The sequence below is a fragment of the Sprattus sprattus genome (genome assembly GCF_963457725.1).
Source record: "Sprattus sprattus genome assembly, chromosome: 21".
NCBI lineage: Eukaryota > Metazoa > Chordata > Actinopteri > Clupeiformes > Clupeidae > Sprattus > Sprattus sprattus.
The window spans coordinates 17702352-17726479 of NC_137919.1; the positions used below are offsets into that span (position 1 = coordinate 17702352).

General features: G+C 41.0%; 1 pseudogene across 1 annotated transcript; it reads left to right on the top strand.

Moving 5' to 3' along the window:
• Positions 1-2837: 2837 nt before the first annotated feature.
• On the top strand, positions 2838-24071 carry LOC308382147 (protein NLRC3-like; annotated as a pseudogene). Its single transcript has 7 exons — positions 2838-2906; positions 3533-3594; positions 4415-4499; positions 7184-7379; positions 7498-9316; positions 9759-9932; positions 23894-24071. The product of its transcript is annotated as a protein NLRC3-like (transcript).
• Positions 24072-24128: the final 57 nt, after the last annotated feature.

The following is a 24128-nucleotide window of genomic DNA, read 5'->3' on the forward strand; positions in this document are numbered from 1 at the left end:
GGGGCGCTACAGCATCAAAGGGTTAGAGGCACAGTACAACATGGTTGACAGGAAGTATGTTGTGACCCCTGGCCTTGAACCCAGTACTATGGGGTACTAAACCTGCACCCCGACCACATTGCCAAAGTCTCTCGCTGGTACTTTGCTCTTCAGCCCTACTGCTTCTCTGTGAGGTATTGAACTGGAAAGACTAATGTTGTGGCAGATTTCCGGTTGCACCTCGATGAGGAGGGTCAGCCTTAAGGGGAGGGGTGTGTGATGAGGAGCCTTAAGGGGAGGGGTGTGTGATGAGGGGGGTCAGCCTTAAGGGGAGGGGTGTGTGATGAGGAGCCTTAAGGGGAGGGGTGTGTGATGAGGGGGGTCAGCCTTAAGGGGAGGGGTGTGTGATGAGGAGGGTCAGCCTTAAGGGGAGGGGTGTGTGATGAGGAGCCTTAATGGGAGGGGTGTGTGATGAGGAGCCTTAAGGGGAGGGGTGTGTGATGAGGGGGGTCAGCCTTAAGGGGAGGGGTGTGTGATGAGGAGCCTTAAGGGGAGGGGTGTGTGATGAGGGGGGTCAGCCTTAAGGGGAGGGGTGTGTGATGAGGAGCCTTAAGGGGAGGGGTGTGTGATGAGGGGGGTCAGCCTTAAGGGGAGGGGTGTGTGATGAGGAGGGTCAGCCTTAAGGGGAGGGGTGTGTGATGAGGAGCCTTAAGGGGAGGGGTGTGTGATGAGGAGCCTTAAGGGGAGGGGTGTGTGATGAGGGGGTCAGCCTTAAGGGGAGGGGTGTGTGATGAGGAGCCTTAAGGGGAGGGGTGTGTGATGAGGGGGGTCAGCCTTAAGGGGAGGGGTGTGTGATGAGGGGGGTCAGCCTTAAGGGGAGGGGTGTGGCATCACGTAATCCCTTGGGGCAGAATGGCGGGCAACCATCCTGTTTCAAATCTTAAACTCTTTACAAACTGGCTCATGACTGTTATAACCAGGTAATAACCTAAAAAACATCTTTCTCTGTCTGCTCCTGAGTATAGCATCTGTCCATCAGTTTTTCTTAATTAATTGTTAGAATGTTTAGCGAGTACTTTGTTTATCCTGTGTCAATGTGTTTTTAAACGTGTTTTTACCCATTTCTACTGAAGCCAGTAGTGTGTCCATGAAGAGTGGCTGAGCAATGGAAACACCAGGAGACGCTCCAGATGGACAGAGGTAATGAATCATCTGAATTATGTGTGATGTTAAATGAAGCTGATATGTCTGTGTGTTTATGTGGTTATTGGGCTTTTTAGTGGATCTATAGGCCACATAAGCTAATAGGTTGCTGGCTCGATTCCCCACTCCTCCTTACCAAATGTTTAAGTGTCCTTGAACAAGACACTGAACCCCTAATTGCTCCTGATGTATAAATGCAAATTCCTTGTAAGTCGCTTTGGATAGAAGCGTCTGCTAAATGACTAAACTTAGTAGCTTACTCTTAAACACTGCCTGTGTTCTTCAATTCTCTGTGTTTACTTCCCTTTTCATAACAGCAAGTCAGTCACTGTCCAGCACCATTGGTGGAACACACAGCCTACACTATGTGAAAATGAGTTTGAACAAATTAACACAAACATGGATATTTATTCTAAATTCTGAATGAGGCGCAGTCCATGCCTACTGAGACACTGAACACAATCAGCTTTACCACAATAATCTCCACAATAACTGGAATAATTAATTCCTCCACCAGAGTTTCATGTTAGTTATTTTGTCAAGTGATCTTATAAGTAATTTGAAAAAAAAATTAAGTATATTTAAACCTATAAGTTAAGTAATTTATTCAGTTTAATATGTTGGTTTTGTTAGAAACAGCTTAGACTACAGGAAACTTATTGTGACGATCACGGCTCCATGAACGAAACATAAAGGCGAGACCACGCAGATTTATAATAATAATATAATATAAGTTATTTATTAATGGCTACAGTTACAGTTATATATATAGTATCTAATAATTATAGCAAACGTGTGGTGAATGTCAGTGTTATGAAGAGAAAAAAAAAGATGTGATGTCAATTCAGTTAAAACAATGATAATGCAAAAACCAACGACGATCCCAAAACCAACGACCAACGACAATCCAAATCTCTATCTCTAGCCCAAATCCTACGATAACCCAATCCAACAACCAGTCCAAAGCTATCATCCAACTCTTTCATCCAACGCTCTTCTTGACTGCAGACTGATCAGGGCTTTTGTATCCCAGCCAATCATGGGGTCACCTGTTCACAATCACCTGCTGTACACCTGCTTCTAAATAGCTGCTTTAGAGACAGAACAGGCATGCAATATCACAGGGGGGGGGCCTAGACCCGCCAGGGTCGTAACACTTATCCAGTTTGTGAATTACTTGTTCAAAACTATGAAATTCCTCACAGCTGTTGGCACCTCATTCTACCATCAGAGCAGGAACTCATTTTGGGGCACACTCTTTCCTGTGTGTACAGTAGTGAGAGGAGAAAACTACATTTACCACGCTCCCCTGTAGGACATGTGTGTACAGTAGAGAGAGGAGAAAACTACATTTACCACGCTCCCCTGTAGGACATGTGTGTACAGTAGTGAGAGGAGAAAACTACATTTACCACGCTCCCCTGTAGGACATGTGTGTACAGTAGTGAGAGGAGAAAACTACATTTACTACACTCCCCTGTAGGACATGTGTGTACAGTAGTGAGAGGAGAAAACTACATTTCACACTCTCTGTAGTAAACCTGGGTGCTATTTTGTGTGTAGACACGTCCGTCAGGAGAGACCTCCATCACCTGCGCCCACTTGTGTGTTCATGAAGAGTGATCGGTTAAAAGGTCTCCCATTGAACTTCGAAGATGAAGACGGTACAGATGGAACAAGGCAAGTCCATGAAACAGACTCATGTCAAGGGTGTGCTAGGAAGGGTATGCTATGAAGTCAACAAATAGTGAATTTGAAATGTCTGTTGTGGTGAAAATCTTAGAGTTGATACTTCAATAAGAGTCAGAAGACCAAATGCGATGAACTGAAGTTTAATAAATCTTGCAGACTCATTCAATCTGACTGGTTGTCCATAGAGCAGCTCTGTCAAAAAGTTGGTGCACTAACTTTGTGAATGGCATATTCAGTCAACTATGCATTTCCAATCAAAAGCCTAAAACATATGCAAATTGAACCAATTGAACAGTGAGAGGAGAAAACTACATTTCCCATGCTCTCCAGTAGGACGTGTGTGTACAGTAGTGAGAGGAGAAAACTACATTTCCCACGTTCTTGCAGTCCATATGGAATTGTGTGCACAGTAGCGTCATTAAAATTGTGGCCAGTTCATTTCAATGGCTGAATTTGAATATCCAAATCAAAATATGAATATTTTGTCAAGTATTTCATTTAAATACCTGCACTCCTTTTCCAGCTTCCCCTTTTAAGAATAGTCAGTCAGATTTTGGGTGGTAATGCCTCTCTAGTAAATCATATAATCTATTTTGTGTGTAGACACTTACGTCCGGAGAGACCTCCATCACCTGTGCCCACTTGTGTGTCCATGAAGAGTGATCGGTCAAAAGATCTCCCATTCAACTTCAAAGATGAAGATGGTACAGATGGATCAAGGTAAGTCCATGAAACAGACTCATGTCAAGGGTATGCTAGGTAGGGTATGTTATGATGTCAACAAATAGTGAATTTAAAGTGTCTTTTGTACACCTAAAACTTCTCCAACATGAACCAATCAATATATTCTCTCAAACCAATACATTTTATCCGTGCTCAGCATTTCAGGATATTTCCACTCACTTATTGCCAAACATTTTAAGAGAATGGTGGGTGCCAAATATATTCAATGTGTCAAAACCCTGTTTATAACTTTTTGGGAGGCTTCGCCTGTCCTTGACTTGTCTGCATTTCTTATCCCAAGACCCCTCCATGAATGCTTGGCCCAAAACAGGCCTTTCTTCTTGACCTTCTTGACCTACCAAAACACTCACCTCTGCACCGCCTTGATTGTGTTCACCTGCGTTTGAGTTCTCTACATCATCACCACTATGTTTCAAAAGTACTTTTAAAAGATCAATTTACAAAATGATTTCTGAAATAAGTGATTGCAGCATAGAACATACAGAACATGTGCAGACCAAGAAAAACCTAGAGCAAGGGAAAAAAACATCTAGATACATATGCTTCATGAAATGCACATGATGCAGTTTTTGAGGTATGGTTTTGGAAAAAGCACATGTTTTGTTTTCATAAGCCACTCTAGGTTTGATATAGGCTGGAAACAATGTTTTACAGCACAGTGTTGCCATCAGTTACAAGTACAGCAGTTAGCAAGCTGGCTAGTTTTTTATTAGGGTCAACTGTGCCTTTACTTGTTGTTTCAAGGTTAGCTCCCTAGTTAAAGACAATACTCTTCACTTTGAATTTCCATCCCCAGAAGCAAAATGGAGGAACGTAACACAGATGGTGTCAGTGACCAGTTCACCCAGAGTCAACATGGGGATCTGAAATACATCTTCCAGGTTTGATACAGACATTTAATGCAGTGCTGCTATGGAATATATGTTCATAATTAGTAATATACATTACCACTCAGAAGTGTGGAATTACTCACAAATGTTCTTATTTCTGGAAGAAAAAAAATCATTTTGCTATTCAAATATCCTAAGATTGAACCTAAATATAATGTAGCTAATCATATACCATAAATATAACTATCATTATAATTTTAGTAATATATGAATTTGACACTTAGATCCGTTATGGCATGTTTGACAAGTTATGTTGGTTAATACAAGTTGTCATAACAATGACATCCGAAACAATGTCAACTTTCCATTAAAAATGACATAGTTGATCGAATGTTACTTAATGACAACAGTCATAAACATTCATAAAAACTCCTTTATGTTCATGACGGGAGTCATGTTATGGTTATAACAGTGTCAAGTCAGTGTTGTGCCCACCCCTTCACATAAAGTGGTATGGGTTGTTCTGAGGAATTAAAGTCTAAGAAATTGCCAGGTTACTGAATATATCTTCCAAAGGTTAGATCTTCCCAAGGTGTGCAACACCCTTCACAGAACAGAGCAAACTGATGATAAGCAGGAGATTAAGAGAGTGTCACAGATGTCAGAACTCAGAGGTGGAATATGATAGAGTTGAGTGGAAACAGCCAGTAACAAGGGAAATAGGGTAATAAACGGGACGAACACAAGAGCTCAACAAGGGAGAACGCTCAGAAGGCAATGCTCAGAAATATAATGTCCAAGGAACACAACACTCAGAAGAATATGCAAAAGAAATAAAAGAAACAAGCAAAGGGGAAAAATCAAGGCACATGAACACTAGGCTGAGGACCTTGGAAAAGTACTGGAGATTTTGAAAGACCTGAAATCGTCAAGACTAGGCCTGGGATGATCATGGGAGACGTAGAGTCAGGAACTTGATGCTCATGGAGATTAATCCTTTTAACAAGGCCAAGGGAGTGAAGGGAGTGAGATATTTCTATATTGGGGGAGGGAGTTACAGGTGCAGGTAATCAGGCAATCAGGAGATTGAGACGATCAAATCAAATCAAATCAAACTTTATTTGTACGGCGCATTTCATACACAAAGGTAACACAATGCGCCTCACAATAGGAAAGAAGGGAAATAAAGGGGGGGGGGGGGGGGTTACAAATACTTGTAAGGAGCATAGATAGATAAATAAGTAAACGTTCCATGAAGGTAAAATATATACATTTTACATGATAACAGGGCATCACATGACAACAGGGCATCACATAACGCATGTCAACAGGGCATCACATGTCAACAGGGCATCACATGTCAACAGGGCATCACATGACAACAGAGCATCACATGACAACAGGGCATCACATGACAACAGGGCATTTTGTTTTCTGTTGTGTTCTGTTTGCCGGGGCCGCACATTCATCCACTCGGCAAACAGGAAACACATTTTATGTAGCGGTACTTAATTGGGGGTTACAAACACTTGTAAAGAGACACGGATTCGTAAATAAATAAATGTTTCAAATATGTTAAATTAATACATTTTTACAATGAGTGATAAGCCAGATCAAAGAGGTATGTCTTGAGTGTATGTTTAAATGTATCAACCGTTTCAGCCATTCTTAGGTATTCTGGCAGAGTATTCCAAAGGCTGGGGGCATAGAAGCTAAAAGCTGCTCTCCCATGTCTCTTAGTCCTGGCTTTTGGTACTATTAGGAGATCAGTGCCGGAGGACCTCAGGGTTCTACTGGGTGTGTACCTTGAGAGCATGTCTGTAATATATTCAGGTGCTTGACTATGGAGTGATTTATAGACTAGTAGGAGAATCTTGAAATCTATTCTAGAACTAACAGGTAACCAGTGCAGGGATTTTAATACTGGTGTGATGTGCGCTCTCCGTCTTGTTTTAGTGAGGACTCGCGCTGCTGCATTCTGTATTGTTTGTAGTTGACTAATGGCTTTTTTTGGTAGACCAGACAAAAGAGAGTTACAGTAGTCTAGCCTGCTTGTGATAAACGCGTGCATCAGTCTTTCGGTGTCAGCCTGAGCGAGAAACGGTTGCACCTTAGCAATGTTTCTTAAGTGATAAAAAGATATTTTAATTATATTTTTGATGTGGGTTTCAAAATTGAGATCTGAGTCTAATATGACACCTAGGTTTCTGGCTTGGTGCTTGGTGTTAAGTGCTAGTGTTTTTAAATGTGCAGATAGTTTGTCTCTTTCATTTCTTTCACCAATGACTAATACCTCTGTTTTATCTTGGTTGAGCTGGAGAAAGTTTTGTGACATCCATACATTTATATCAGAAATGCAATTTACCAAGCAATCAATAGAGCTGTAGTTGTTGGGTGTTGTGATATACAGAAATATAGAGCTGGGTGTCATCCACGATGACTGAGGCAGGTGTGTTGAGTCAAGTGGGGCGGGGCAGAGGAGGCACACATCCAGAGGTGGATAAAAACATCAGAAACTCAGCAACGCAAGCACACAGGCATGCACGCACGGACACACACACACAAACAGACATACTTGAGCTGTAGTAGACGGTCATACTGAGAATCATTAAGTAATATAACATTACTTTTTGCTTCCAGTACATATACAAGGTTTAGGGTTGAGGTAGATGTAAGTAGTGAGAGGCTCTGTATTGCAATGCACTGCAGACCGTTACCAGATATTTGTGCTTTAGGTGTTAGAGGAGAAGATCATCACCTTTGTGAAGAATGAGCTGAAGAGATTCAAGAAGATGCTGAGTCCAGATTACCAAGAGAACGTTGAGAGTAAAGAGGACGATGAGAGTGAAGCCAGAGAAGGGGCTCTGAAGATGGCACTGCACTTCCTTAGGAATATGAAGCAGAGTAATATCGCTGACAAACTGCAACAAAGTAAAACATCTTCAAATTAATTTTCATCAATATACTATATCAAAAAATAGAAAGATACAAATTATTTTGACCTCATTGTTGGTGGCTTAAAAAACATGATTATGTGTTACTTACATAGGTGAGCTGGTTGTTTATCAGACCAAGCTGAAAAGAAATCTCAAGAAGAAGTACCAGAGTGTTTTTGAGGGTATACCCAAGCAAGGAGGCTCTGCTCTACTAGAACAGATCTACACAGAGGTCTACATCACAGAGGGAGGAAGTGGAAAAGTAAATGAAGAGCATGAAGTTAGACAGATTGAGTCAAGATCCAAGAGACCAGCTGGACAGGAGATATCAATCAAATGCAGTGATATCTTTAAACCCTTACCTGACCAGGTCAAACCAATCAGAAGTGTTGTCACAAAAGGAGTTGCTGGCATTGGTAAAACTGTGTCAGTTCAGAAGTTCATCCTGGACTGGGCAGAGGAAAAAGAAAACCAGGATATCCACTTCATATTCCCACTGCTTTTTAGGGAGCTCAACTTCATGAAAACAGACCAGCTTTCTTTGATGGATCTCCTCCACCACTTTTTCACAGAAATAAAGCAGTCAACTTTTCCCAGCCAAGGGAAGGACAAAGTGTTGTTCATCTTTGATGGTCTGGATGAATGTCGACTCCAACTAGACTTTCAGAAAAATTAAAGTTTGACTGATGTGTCAAAGGTCACCTCATTGGACGTACTCCTGACAAATGTCATCAAGGGTAATCTTCTCCCCTCTGCTTTACTTTGGATAACCTCTCGACCAGCAGCAGCCAATCAAATTCCACCTGAGTGTGTTGACCGGGTCACAGAGGTACAAGGGTTCAATGACCCAGAGAAGGAGGAGTACTTCCGGAAGAAGCTCAGTGATCAGAATCTTGCCAACAATGTCATCTCTCACATCAAATCATCAAGAAGCCTACACATTATGTGCCAAATACCAGTGTTCTAATGGATTGCTGCTTCTGTTCTTGCGGTGATTCTTCACTCTTCAGGAGGTGGACCGATTCCAAAGACTCTGACAGAGATGTATACCTATTTCCTCATTTTCCAGACCAAACAGAGGAGCAGCAAGTTCGAAAATGTGCATGACCTTGATCCACAGTGGAACCAGGAAGTTATCCTTGGTCTTGGGAAGTTGGCTTATGAACAGTTAGAGAAGGGGAATCTGATTTTCTATGAAGAAGACCTAAAAGAGTCTGGCATTGATGTCAGAGAGGCAGCAGTATGCTCTGGCATCTGCTCACAGATCTTTCGAGAAGAATCAGGGATTTATCAAGGAAAGGTGTTCTGCTTCGTGCATTTAAGTGTCCAGGAGTATCTTGCAGCTTTGTATGTGTTTTTGAAGATGGCAGTTGAAGGGAAAGACATAATATCCAGACACCAAGCTCCTGAAAAATGTATTCATTGGGAAAGGATATTGAATTCGGCTCCTTCAATGACAAATTCATCAGGATCCATGATCGTCATACACAAGAGTGCAGTGGACAAAGCTTTGGAGCATGAAGATAGACGCTTTGACCTATTCATCCGATTCCTTTTTGGCCTCTCTCTGGAGTCTAACCAGACTCTCCTGCATGGCCTACTACAGCGAAGACAAATTCAGATGGGCAATGAAGAAACAATCAGTTTCATTAAGGCAAAGATCAGGGAGGTTCCTTCATCAGAAAGGGTCATCAATCTCTTTCACTGTCTGAATGAACTCAATGATCACTCCTTAGTGGAAGACGTCCAGAGGTTGCTGGGTGCTGGGACACTTTCTGGAGCTAAACTCTCACCTGCCCAGTGGTCAGCTCTAGTGTTTGTGCTTCTGACATCAGAACAGAAGCTAGATGTGTTTGACTTGAAGAAGTTCATCAGATCTGAAGAATGTGTCCTAAGGCTGCAGCCGGTAGTGGAGGAATCTCAAAAGGCTCAGTAAGTATGGTGGCAGTATGTATTCTCAAGATGAGAGGGGTTTATGACTCTAGCTGTATTTCTATCCAACTTTTTAATGCACATTTTGACCATTCAAATAACTAACCCTGACTAGAAACAACTGAAATTCATATAAAATCTTCAAATGCAAATAAACATGTGGTTGACTAGATGGGATGGATTATCTCACTATTTGCATAGGGTATAATGTGACTAAGTTTTAATTAAATCAGCATTTGTTGCACTTTTATCACGTTTTCTGTGAAAGTCTCCCAAATGTTTTCACTCACAACTCCTGAGTGTCCCTTTTTTTGAGTGTAATATGTGGAGAAACATTTAGCCTGATTTTTGAATTGGTTTAGAAGCACAACACTTATATACAGACAGCAGCAGTGTCCTTTTCATTGAGCTTATAGTCACTGGTGGCTGATTTCCCCTTAAGGCTCAATAGCTGTGGGCTCACTGAAAGGAGCTGTACAGCACTGGCATGTATCCTCAGCAAAGCATCTTCAAAACTGAAACATGTGGATCTCAGTGACAACAGTATTGGAGATATTGGGGTCAAAGAACTCTGTAGTGGACTGGAGAACCCAAACTGTGCACTCGAGACACTCAGGTAAAACCTTTTGAGTCTTCAGTATTCCCTAGGAATTAGTTCTCTGAGATAATTTTTACATTAGCATCTCTTGATCAAATATCCACATTGTTACAGACAGATAATGGTTTTCTTACACTTCTTCAAATTTTCATGTAAAGTTTCAGACACATAGACTTGAAGATCATCCCTTTCAATATAAAAGCTCACTGAACGAACTGCAGAAGTTGTCTCAGTTTATGAAAGTAAAATCAAACACATTTTGAAACAAAGGCTCAGATGGAAATAAGATGTCAAGAGTATCATATTTATATTGATAGTTAGACTCCTAAAATGATGACCATGATACGCACACACACACAGGCACACATACTTATAATGTAATTACACAGTTTTCCAAATCATGTTTAGTTTCAGACATAAATGGACATAAAGATTTTTCCTTTCCATGCTAACAGCTCACTGAAAGAACGGCACAAGGTCATACGAAAGTTATTTCAAGTATATTTTTGGACAAGCGCTCAGATGAAAATGCAATGCTTAGAGTATCAGATAACCACAAGATCACGAACTGTTTCATAGAAACTCTTTTGTTTTTGAGTAAATGTTAAAAATAATTATTCGGTTAGTTACCAATGGGACCTTCACCAAAGCACCATGCTTTTTGAACTGGACTGCAGTAATATCACCCTTCAACCTTTCAAATGCTCTGTCATCCAATGTGTGTACTTCACGTAGTAAACTGCTGATCGCTTCAATTTGGCTACAGAAATGGCCTCATTTTAAACACACTGACGTGTCCTGTTGTGCTTTTTTTTTTTTTTTACTTTTTAACTTTTAAAATGTTCTAACTTTAAATGTATTAGAAATGTCTTGTGGTGTTTGCCTTTACTTAATTATGACTACATTATCACTGTAGACTCTCAGACTGCAGTATCACAGAGGAGGGCTATGCTAGTCTGGCTTCAGCCTTGAGGTTAAATCCCAATCATCTTAGAGAGCTGGATCTCAGAGGAAACAATCCAGGGAAATTAGGAGTGAAGCTGCTATTAGACCTAAAGGATGAGCCACAGTGTAAACTGAACAATGTCAGGTAAATGTATATCAAGACCAAGAATATTACAAAGCTGTTAAATAAAAAATAAAAAATATGAGACTGTAATTACGAGTATATAAGAATACATCTTCTTTAATTCAACTTACTTAAACCATTAGTCTCTTTATTTAATAGCCACACCTCATATTTTAAGCTGTTGATTTAGGGACATCACTAATGACCATAGATGAACATTATATTGAAAGTGACAGAATGAGCTCAGAAATAAAAACAGAAATGAAAACTGAGCCTGTAAGATTTAAAGCTGTTGCACCAGGCCAAGCAGGCATATTGAATCAATAGACTATACTAGTGGGTAGCAGTGCTTCCTTTCCCATGAGAAAAACACATACAGTGTGTGACTAAGTTTTCTTTTTTAATTTTTGTAAGAGACTGCCTTGGTAGGAGTTGTAATGTTATTTAATTTAACCACTAGTGATGATGTTTTGTGTCTACAACAGATATGTTTATTGTCTCTATTTGTACAGGCTCCTGAAAGGGTGTGCTGCTGAGGAAGCCTGTGCTGCTTTGGCTTCCGCTGTGGGTTCAAACCTCTTACTCATGACTGAGATGGATCTGAGGAAACTCATACCAGAAGCATTTGTACTGACTCAGCTGTGTGCTTTACTGGAGGATTCCCACTGCACACTGCAGAAACTGAGGTTAGTGGATGCTGTTTCATTCTCTTTAATTAACAAACATTAGCTGCACGCTTCTCTTTTGGAGGATCCCAAATGCAAACTAGCCTAATTTAGCAGTAGCTTGTCGCAGTGATGACAAATATTCAAGCAATGTTTCATCAAGTAAGAGTGCCATATCCAATGTGGACTTTTTGGTGGCCTAATGGTGAAGTTGGTAAGCCTCCAGTTGAGCATCATATGTTGGTGCACATTTTTGGAGCAGTGTCATCTCCAAGTTGTGCAAACGTTGCACTAAGATAGACAGCTAGAGACAACAAGAGCACATTCCATCCCAAGGTAATAAGAACTATTTAGAACAATTTAAATGTTGATGACTGCTTGAAGTCCCTCTCATCTGAACAGGAAGCAGTAGAGCTGGTCAAGGAGCTTACATCTCTGTGTCAAAAGGGAGGATTCTGCCTGACCAAATGGATGATCTGATCAAGGCACACATTCCGAAGGAGGACAGAGCCCATAAGGGAAATGGATCTATATAGAGACAAATTACTAGAAGAGAGAACACTTGGATTGTTATGGAGTGTAGAGGATGACACGTTTCAGTTCAACATTATTGTGAAAGATAACTCAACACTCATCCATTCAGGAACATGCTATTGATAGTAGGGATGCGTACCAGTACGCTGGACCGGTTCTGGACTTGTAAAAACGTTTAGGTTCAAGTCCAGAAAAACCGAAACCCCAGTGATTCGGTACTGGACTTTTAAAAAATCTAGCACTCACATACTATATCCTACTATATTTTCGTTCTAGACCACCTTGAAATTCGCGGTGGAAAAAGACATTCCTATACCGTTACGCACCCGGACCGAAATGTCACGCAGATTTCGGTGCCTGAGCCGATTTAAATTAATAACAGCAACAAATCATGCAGCTAAATCTTGAAAACTTATGTAAAATCCCTGTAAGCAAAATGACGTCCCCTAGACGTCCTGTAATGGTCTCTCTGAACGTTCTAAAAACGTAAATGTGTATGGTTCCCGTGACAACTTTAGGACGTTTTGCACGACGTTCCAAGACCGTCCCGAGGACGTTGCGGTGACAACTGGGAAGCGTTTTCTATAGGTCATGGGGACGTTATGCAGGACGTTGCAAGCACCTCCCGAGGGCATTGTGGTTACGTCTGGGGAACGTGTTTCTATAGGTCCTGGGGACGTTCTGCAGGAAGTTGCAAGAACGTCCTGAGGGCATTGTGGTGACATCTGGGAAACGTGTTTTAGACGTCCTGGGTACGTTATTCAAGGATGCACCGCGGACGTAACAGGCACGACCGTTTTTGCTGAGCTAAATGAAGAAAATAAAATAATAATAGATCGCGGAGCCGTCATTTTGCTTACAGGGCGCACACACACACAAGTTCATTTATTTTACACATTTCATATGATATGCATAGACACATACACAGACACACACGATTACGGGCATGGGAATTGAACCGTAAACCTTCCTATTACTAAACGAGATCGCTACCTACTGTCCTAACACTGTCTGATTACGATTGTGTCACTTTAACAGGTTTATCACAGTGTGAGACAGCCAACAAACTTAGTCTTTTTTTCCGAGGGTTTGAGGAAAAGCATATTGTAGCAATCTCAGTCACTACGCATTGAGGGTTTTCCGTAATGATTACTTTTTAAATTAACATCCATGGCACATCACGGACGTGCGGGCAGGGAGGCAGAATAACTAGCCAAACTAAGAATGATGAAATAAAATAAATATGAATGCTTCTTTACTGATCTGTGTTATAAATGTAATGTCTGCATGATTCCAATACAATGCATACATAGGAAGGTGACCAAGTGTCTAGCTTTAACATATTGAGCTTTCCATAGGCCTTCAAAGATGCTGCAACAGAACGAAGAGCTCACCGGTCAAATTGTCTGATTGGAATTTCTTTAAAAATCCCGTCTCGCAAGCAGAATCTGGATTTGACAACAATTCTAATATTTAGGCCTATAAAGCAAACGTGCACTGCCCTTATTATGTTTTAAAGGAACAGCCTAATCTGCCGTTAGAAAGTTATTTAACAACACGCATATGCTGCATTTTAAATAAAGCGCAAACCCTCAAACGAGGAGGGTTTCAAACGAGGAGCGAACTGAGTGAGAAGGATCCAACATGGCCAAGCAGACTAGCCTTAAAAGCTTTTTTTCAGAGGCCAACTGAACTGAAGAGCCGCGAGCGGTATTGCAGACAGAGATTTTGAAAAATTATAGCACTCGCAACATATTGAAAATTGGAGCTTTGAACTTAGTTCAAAATTTTGAATTATGAACAATGAACTGAGCAAGTTCATGTAGAAAGTGAACTTTCCAAACACTGAATACCTGACTCATTGAACAGAGCAATGACCATGTTGCGGCGCTCATTTTAACGCCACAGCAGGTTGCGCTTAAAGGCCACTTATTGACGCGCATCAGACATAAATGTTTTTGTTTCCCATTGTAAACTTAGGAAAATAAACATGTTGCATTCTAAACTACCTGATTATGTTATTATTTAAGCTATGCAGGCGGTCAGTTTTCTTCAATAGGCTAATTTAGAAGCAGAAATAGGTTAGATATTTGGCCGGCTTTTCATTAAAATGTCGGTCAAATGAAAAACATTTTTCTGGTTCAGAGAGGACCATCAGAGGACGTCAAGGGGACGTTTTGGAAGGACCAAATGCAAATGTCCCGCAGAGGACCACAGGCGTTTTTAAAGGACTTCCTGGGGACTTATGCTGAGTGACCAAATTATAACGTTCCTTAATAGTCCGTTTTAAGGCTCATGCGAACGTCGCGCAGAGGACCTGCAGGTAAAGGTTATGGGGACGTTTTTAAATGACGTCCTGGGGACGTGTGCTGAGTGACCAAATTATAACGTTCCTTAATAGTCCGTTTTAAGGCTCATGCGAACGTCACGCAGAGGACCTGCAGGTAAAGGTTACGGGGACGTTTTTAAATGACGTCCTGGGTACGTGTGCTGAGTGACCAAATTAGTCCGTTTTAAGGCTGATGCGAACGTCACGCAGAGGACCTGCAGGTAAAGGTTACGGGGACGTTTTTAAATGACGTCCTGGGGAGGTGTGCTGACAGACCAAATTATAAGGTTCTCTAAAAGTCCGATTTAAGACTCATGCGAACGTCACAGAAGGACCAAACGTAGACTTGCTACGAACGTCAAAAACGTTCTGGTAACGTCCTCTAGCGAACGTTGTGGCGGGGACCAATTGGGGACGATTGGGGACCTTGCGAATGTCCTGTTAACGTCCTGGGGACGTTCCCTGTTTGCGGGGATGTTGTCTTATAAACATGAATTATTTCAGGCTGCAACATGAAACACAGGGGCTGCTTCCAAAACAGTAGAAAACTAGCGATAGCTAACTAGCAGTAACGTTAGTGGTGTAAGTATGATTTGTATGAATTATTTTGTATTTTTTTGCCAGGCAGATTTCGTGGGGCACATTTACAGCTGCCCTAGCTCCCACTATAAACGTTGTCCTGTGTCGCTCATTGGTGTTTTCATAGCAACAGTCGTATGACAATGAAGAGCAGGCAGCATGTCACAGAACAAGAACAAACAGAGCTAGCCATAAACCTTTTAACAGAGAAAATACCGAAAGGTAAACGGTCAAAAGTGTGGCTGTATTTTGCACAAAAAGATTCAAACATCGCGACGTGCAGCAAATGCAACACAACAATTGCGTGTAAAGAGGAGAGAAGGTCAACAGCAAATCAGCAACCTCAGACTGACAAATAAACGGAGATCACAGCAAAACGTATAATAGTCTCTTAAAGGGGCAGTGCACATTTTCTCGTACTCAGTGTGTTCAAGTAAAAAGATTAACTATAAACAGATAGAAAAAATCGATATAAACAAATCAGAGATGGTGAAATTTCATTAAAATAAATAATACAATACAAACAAAATAATACATTTTTGACTCCAAAGGCAAATATGCTCATATTTTTGCAAAATAAGTTTGAAGCTGTAGTGTGTGCAGAGTGTGTGTGTGTGTGTTTTTTGTACTTATTTATATTGATTTAAGTAGACTATAAACTGTTGTTTACAGTTAATATAATGTTCATAGTTTGAAGTAAAAAAAAAAAAAAGCTGTAGTTTGAAGCCAAATGTTTTGTATGTATTTATATTAATAGTATACTTTAAACAGTTCATATATTCAAATATGCCATGGGTTCGGGTCCGGATTTATTAGGTCCGGACCTGAACCTAAACCTCTGGATTCGAATTCGGACCTGAACCTGAACGTGGGTTTAGGTATGCATCCCTAATTGATAGTGAGTTCAATTTATGACCCACTTGGTTTCTTGTGCCCTCCCACTCTACCTGCATAGTTTCTTCTTCAGAAACTCTGCAGGAGTAAGCATGACTGGGACAGCAGAATACCTTAAGCTGCATATTACGAGTGGAGAAGATGCATGGATGATCTTGATTCGTTGGAGAACTTCCAAGTGGCACAGTGTGTGAAACCATTTGGACCACTCAGACTTTTCTGATGCCAGTGATCGTGGATAGGGTACCATTAGTTACCTTAGAATGACTGCCGCCAATCATATGGTGCATGTGTCCTTCATGCTCGGTAAGGCAAGAGTGACTCCATTAAAACAGATGACCATCCCTGGCATAGAACTGGCAGCTGCAGTACTGGCTGTTAAAGTGGACAAAATGCTGAGAAGTTGTTAAAGCTGAGTCAGTCAACCTCTAGGACAGTCTGTATATAAATAGCAAATGAGCAAACAAGATTTTAGACTTTTGTGGCAAATAGATTCTCTCTCATAAGGGACATCACAGATGAATCTAAATGGAGGTACATTGGAACCAAACTGAATCCAGCTGACAAGGCATCAAGAGGTGTGAGTGCAAGCACATTGATCAAGTGCAAAGCATGGATCCAGGGACTAAAGTTTCTGTGGAGGACAGAAGAGGAATGGCTTCAAACCCCTCTCACTCACTCAGGATGAGCCAGAGGTGAAAAGGAGCACCACTGTGTTCAGTTCTGGCACCAAAGACAAAAGAAAAGGAAAAAACAACAAACCAGCTATTAGAACATTTGAAATTAAAGGACATTCTCTTGTCACACATAAATCAAGTGTAGTAATGAACAGCCATCATAGTGTCCTACCAAAGAGATATTCAGATGAAATGGCAACATTAGAGACAGCATCCTCTCATCGAAAGACTTTGAATAGTTAACCTTTCAGAACGTAGCGTCACACCGGTGTGACAGCAGCCAATTTTCCGCAAAAATGTACCGACACACGGGTGTGACAGAATGAGGCGACAGGAGCGTTCCAAAAGCCACGTAACAAGAAGCCTGTGTGTGGGTTACTAACTTCGCTAATGTGAGCTAACATTGTACATTCAGCCATCTTCATCCATTATGCCTCTTAAAATGGTCTTGTCAGTATCATTTTGTTTACTATATGTAGATTTTCTATATTTGTGTTGTCCACGTCCAATTGTACATGACAAAGTTACAACGTTTGCAAGTATAGGGAAGACATGATCTCCGGTACAAGACAAGCACAACAAGTGTTTTTTTTTTCCATGAAACTTGTATTAATCCCCGTAGGGAAATAATGGTAAATTAAATATACATAACTGAAAATAACATGTATGGTAGATTACTCAATGTTCAGCCAAACATCAATTCCAACGACAGCTCGATATGAAAACCAGCATCGCAGCGGGAATATACCGTACATGAAATGCTTCACGAGCTGACTAGCTTAGAGGCATACGCTCCTCAGGATACGCATAATTGTAGTCTCATCATTGATGCACACAAACTGCACAGACACCTTTTCATATTACAATCACTTGTCACTGACAAATCATATTTGCGCACTATCAGCGCATCCACAACATGCAACAGTTTGAAAAAATTAACGAAACACCGATACCTGCATCGCATTCATTCATTTATTACAGAAAAACAAGTAGCATAAATGTAAACTCACAAAACTAAATAAACATGACAAGAAATGTTGAAAGGAGGCAACAGCTCACTGATGATACAATTCGGGACATCTTCACCAGCTGAAACACACAGAAATACCAGTCTGTTAGTGTCATGGCCAAAATGTAAAGACACATACATACATAAACCTAGGGTACAAATACTGTTCATCGCTAAGCATAGATAAGTTGATGTCTCAACACAGTCATCAAATGAAAACCTGTTCATAAGTGAATGTGTGTCCGTGTGTGCTTGTGTTTGTTTGTGTGTGTGTGTGTCCATGAGCACATAAAAGTAATTGGCCTCTTTTAAAAATAAATGTTTCTGGTTTCTTGAAATATTCAAATAGTTTGCTATAGAGTTGTACACACTTTTTGTCATTTAGCCTAACTTTTACTCAAAATCACTGTTCGACATGTATCATGTTCCCAAAATCTACACTAAACTGCCTTCTTTTTTGATATTGACTACATTAACTTCGCAATTATACACTGATATGTGGTATCTGTGCACAAAATAAGGTAATTTCACCTCAACTTCTCGATTGCCTCATCTGACTAGCTCTGGATTTGCGCCAAAAAAATAATTGGCTATTGTTGTTGAATCGACTGAATAAGACGTTCACTTTCTGGAGTATATTTCCAAGTTATTTTCACACCTAGCTAGCTCTATTGGCATACAGTTCGACATCGATTGTATTCACATTTGTATTGTTTTGCATTCACGCCATTGCATTGCATTTACACATCATATCACATAACATCACCTCATATTCCGCTAACTAGCTCTATTGACCTACAAACGGTTTTGACATCGATTCACGTGAGGCCGGCTGGTAACTACTGCCACGACGTTATCATCACTAAAAACGTTCAGGTACCTGTCGGCCTATGGTGTTATGATGATGTCACACGGTTGACAAAGAAGCACTTGTTGAGTAGTCTGATATTTGTTAAATATTTTTAATGAATAGCCTAGACTCCTGATAAAAACGTCTAGATAGCATATCAGATCAGGAAAACTCTGCATAATAATTTCCTTGAAGCCTTAACAATGACTGTAGAATGTTGCCGTAGAACATTCTGTAGAACATTCGTGAATCAGCCAGAAAAAAAACTCACCCACTGCGGTAGGTTGGTAAAAAAAAAAACTACGTTCTGAAAGGTTAAAGTAGCATGTTATAGAGGGGTTGGGGTGTTACATGCACTTCTCTGCATGAACATGAACGGGAGTTCCACGCGCAAGGTTATAGTAATCAAACGGATTTTATTAAAGTATACTAGAAAAGTGAGTATAATTGGTCAGTATAATTGTCAGAAATAAAAGTGTAGTGCAAGTGGGTGTCTAATGGGTGGACATACAGTATCTCCAACAAACAAACTTAAACAACGTGTCGAGGAGAGGGAGCCTCTTGCACTCTGCGCCAAGGCCTTCTTATTGTGGAGCTCATCAAGCCTTCATTCGACACACCTGTGGTCACCTGTGCAGATTCTGCTCCCCAGCTGTGGAAGAGCACTGATAGCAGGGGGCGGGGCAGACCAGGCTGGGTCATGACAGGGGAAAGGTGCAATCGCTGAGGGTCATCCGATTAGAAGGAAGAAAACAGGGAGACTTGGATATCCAGTTGAATCTGAACTCTTTCTATTAAATACTTGTAAACAACAATGAATTAATTGAGTTGTAAGTGGGTGTATGTTTGTGTGGTTTTGAAAGTAAATCACAAACAGAAAATAAACATTCATACACAACCCTATAGTACCAACCTACTCAACTGAAAGGCTAACAAACAAGCGAGCACACACAGACACACACTTATAAACACATACACCAACTCACACACACAAACTCACACTGACACAAAAACTTGCACAAATGCACAAACTCACACAAATACACTCACACACACGCTAACACACATGCACACATGCGCTAACATACAAACACACACACGCTTACTTACAAACTCACCCACACAGACACACTAAAACATCCACACACAGACACAAACTAAAACACCACTTTACACACACACACACACACACACACACACAAATAAATACCTACAACAAACATACATACACACTTACAAATACGCAGTTTTTGTTGTCTAAAGGAAATAGATTAAACAAATGATTTTCTCTCCACAGCCTTGGAGACTGCAGTATTACAGAAAAGGGCTTCAGTTCTCTTGCATCAGCACTGAGATCAAACCCCTCACACATCAGAGAGCTGTGGCTAAATGGGAATAAAGCAGGAGACTCAGGAGTGAAGCATCTTTCTTCTCTTCTGGAGGATCCAACCTGTAAACTGGAGATACTAGAGTGAGTATCACAAGACCAAATGAGTTGATATCAATTCATTTGATGGTGATAGTGAACTCTCATCCCCTTCACATGTAAAGGGATAATAATGATTCAGCTGTAAACACTTTTTATCACTCTCTTTTTCCATCGGTACTAAACACAAACTCACTTACACAGACACAGACACACACAAATACACACACACACACACACACACACACACACAGACTTACTAACATGTGATGATGATTATTTTAGTGAATTTGATAGTGATAGTGAAGTGTCATCCTCTTCACATGCAAATGGTTAATAATGATTCAGAGTGAAGTAAAATTGGCAGAAAGGGAGCTGAGGAAGAAATGTGCTGCAGCCAGCCCCAGTAGCTGCAGGACCAGAGCAAGCAGAGAAGAGAGTGATCTTGCCATCAGGAACTGTTTTTAAGTGTCCCGCCAATCGGCTGTGACAGCAGAATGGCTAACGCTAAACTTTTAGACAAAGATTAAGGTACCACGAGGTGAATCAAAGGTTCTGGAGGTTTATTTCCACGTACACCTATAAGGAATCAGTTCCATATAACTGATTGGATATCAATGTACAGTAAGACTTTTTATAAGGTCAGCTATGGGAGGTCACAGATCAATGGGGGTGTGTTTCAGTTGAGAGGTGGGACAGGGGCTTGTGAGTGGGAGGGGAGGGGAAGTTACCCCCACGGAAGCTTCCGGAAGGTCCACACACAAAGGCACCAAGGCAACATGTAAAATAGGTGGTGTTTATTAAATCACCCTGGCTGGAGAGGATGTCTGGAAAGGTGCCAAGGCCTATTTTGTGTAGGCCAAGTCTGAAGGTCTCACCATGGGTGAGCACATGGCAAACACACACACACGGGAGAGCTTGCATGCTTGCAATGCTCTTATAAATATAAGAATCAATGGTAATTCCATCAGCTGCCATCTAGCCACATTGAACAGGCCAGACAGCTCCCCCTGCAGACCAGAGGGAGAGGGACAGCTCAAAGTCTTACTATGACAAGGGTTTGAGTGAGGCAGACCCTTAACAGTAAAGCCAGGTGTGACACACTCACATACTTACAAATATACACACACACACACACACACACACATTCCACACACACGGGTGCACCGTCTCACACTAAAACACCCGAACAGACACACTAAAACACCAATTTACACACACACACACACAGAAATACATACAAACAATCATACAAACTTTTTTTGTCTAAAAGAAATACATTAAAAAAATAATTTTCTCTCTACAGCCTTGCAGAATGCATTATTACAGAAGATGGCTTCAGATTTTTAGCATCAGCACTGAGATCAAACCCCTCACACATGAGAGAGCTGCGGCTGAGTGGAAATAAAGCAGGAGACCCAGGAGTGAAGGATCTTTCTTCTTTTCTGGAGGATCCAACATGTCAACTGGAGATACTAGAGTGAGTATTACAAGACCTGATACTGAGTTGAAACCAGTGAATTTGATAGTGATAGTGAACTCTCATCCTTTTCACATGCAAATGCATAATAATGATTCAGCAGTAAAGTTCAGATCAGTATAGTGTATGTGTAGTGTAGATCAGCATACTGTACTGTCTGTGTAGTGCAGATCAGCATAGTGTGTGTGTAGTGCATATCAGCAAAGTGTGTGTGCTTAATGCAGATCAGCAAAGTGTATGTGTAGTGCAGATCAGCAAAGTGTATGTGTAGTGCAGATCAGATCAGCATAGTGTATGTGTAGATCAGCATAGTGTATGTGCAGTGCAGAACAGCATAGTGTGTGTATAGTTCAGATCAGCATAGTGTGTGTGTAGTGCAGTTCAGATCAGCATAGTGTGTGTAGTGCAGATCAGCATAGCGTGTGTGTAGTGCAGATCAGCATAGTGTGTGTGAAGTGTAGATCAGCATAGTGTAGTGCAGATCAGATCAGCATAGTGTGTGTGTAGTGCAGATCAGCATAGTGTGTGTGTAGTGCAGATCAGCATAGTGTATGTGTAGTGCAGATCAGCATAGTGTACGTGTAGGGCAGATCAGATCAGCATAGTGTATGTGTAGTGCAGATCAGATCATCATAGTGTGTGTGTGGTGCAGATCAGCATAGTGTATGTGTAGTGCAGATCAGCATAGTGTACGTGTAGTGCAGATCAGCATAGTGTATGTGTAGTGTAAAAATTGCAGAAAGGGAGCTGAGGAAGAAAAGTTCCCAGTAGCTGCAGGACCAGAGCAAGCAGAGAATAGAGTGAGCTCAACATCAGGAATTGGCCAAATTGGCCAAACCAGACAGCTCCCCCTGCAGACCGGAGGGAGAGGGACAGCTTAAAGGCTTACTATGACTAGGGTTTGAGTGAGGCTGACCCTTAATGACAGAGCCGGGCGTGACACACTCACATACTTACAAATATATACACACACACACAAGACATGCAACATGTGATATAGAAACACACACATTTCACATAATTTTGAAACCCAAAAGCATTAACTGTAATACACACACATACTGTACTCTACATTTAAACACTCCCCTTTCAGAAATATGGATGTGGTTTATTTTGATGATTTACATGTCCAGCATGCACAGAACACATGAAGTAATAACTGCTTCCCTCTTTGTCCTCATGTGTGTCCCTCAGCTGATCTAATAGAGTATTTCATTCTTTCTCTCTACAGCCTGATGAACTGCAGTATTACAGGAGAGGGCTTCAGATCTTTAGCATCAGCACTGATATCAAACCCCTCACACATGAGAGGGCTGCGGCTTAGTGGGAATAAAGCAGGAGACTCAGGAGTGAAGCATCTTTCTTCTCTTCTGAAGGATCCCAACTGTAAACTGAAGATATTAAGGTGAGTATCACAAGACCAAATAAATCAGTGAATTTGATAGTGATAGTGAACTCTCATCCTCTTCACATGTAAAGGGATAATATAAATTCAGCAGTAAAGTTCTTATCACTCTCCTTTCCCATCGTTACACACACACTCACTTACACACACACTCACTTACACACACACACACAGACACACACACACAGATATACTATAGAGACAAACACCCATTTCACATAATTTTGAAACCCAAAAGAATTAACTGTATTATACTCACATACTGTACTTTGTACATTTATACGTTCCCCTTCAGAAATGTAGATGTGGTTTATTTTGATGTATACATGTCACATGCAAGTCACAGCATGCACAGAACACATGTGGTAATAACTGCTTCCCTTTTTGTCCTCATATGTGTCCCTCAGCTGATCTAATGGAGTCTTTCCTTCTTTCTCTCTACAGCCTGGCACACTGCAGTATTACAGAAGAGAGCTTCAGTTCTCTTGCATCAGCACTGATATCAAACCCCTCACACATGAGAGGGCTGCGGCTTAGTGGGAATAAAGCAGGAGACTCAGGAGTGAAGCATCTTTCTTCTCTTCTGAAGGATCCCAACTGTAAACTGAAGATATTAAGGTGAGTATCACAAGACCAAATAAATCAGTGAATTTGATAGTGATAGTGAACTCTCATCCTCTTCACATGTAAAGGGATAATATAAATTCAGCAGTAAAGTTCTTATCACTCTCCTTTCCCATCGTTACACACACACTCACTTACACACACACTCACTTACACACACACACACAGACACACACACACAGATATACTATAGAGACAAACACCCATTTCACATAATTTTGAAACCCAAAAGAATTAACTGTATTATACTCACATACTGTACTTTGTACATTTATACGTTCCCCTTCAGAAATGTAGATGTGGTTTATTTTGATGTATACATGTCACATGCAAGTCACAGCATGCACAGAACACATGTGGTAATAACTGCTTCCCTTTTTGTCCTCATATGTGTCCCTCAGCTGATCTAATGGAGTCTTTCCTTCTTTCTCTCTACAGCCTGGCACACTGCAGTATTACAGAAGAGAGCTTCAGTTCTCTTGCATCAGCACTGAGATCAAACCCCTCACACATGAGAGAGCTGTGGCTGGAAGGGAGTAAAGCAGGAGACTCAGGAGTGAAGCATCTTTCTTCTCTTCTGGAGGATCCAACCTGTAAACTGGAGGTACTAGAGTGAGTATCACAAGACCAAATACTGAGTTGATATACGTGCATTTGATGGTGATAGTGAACT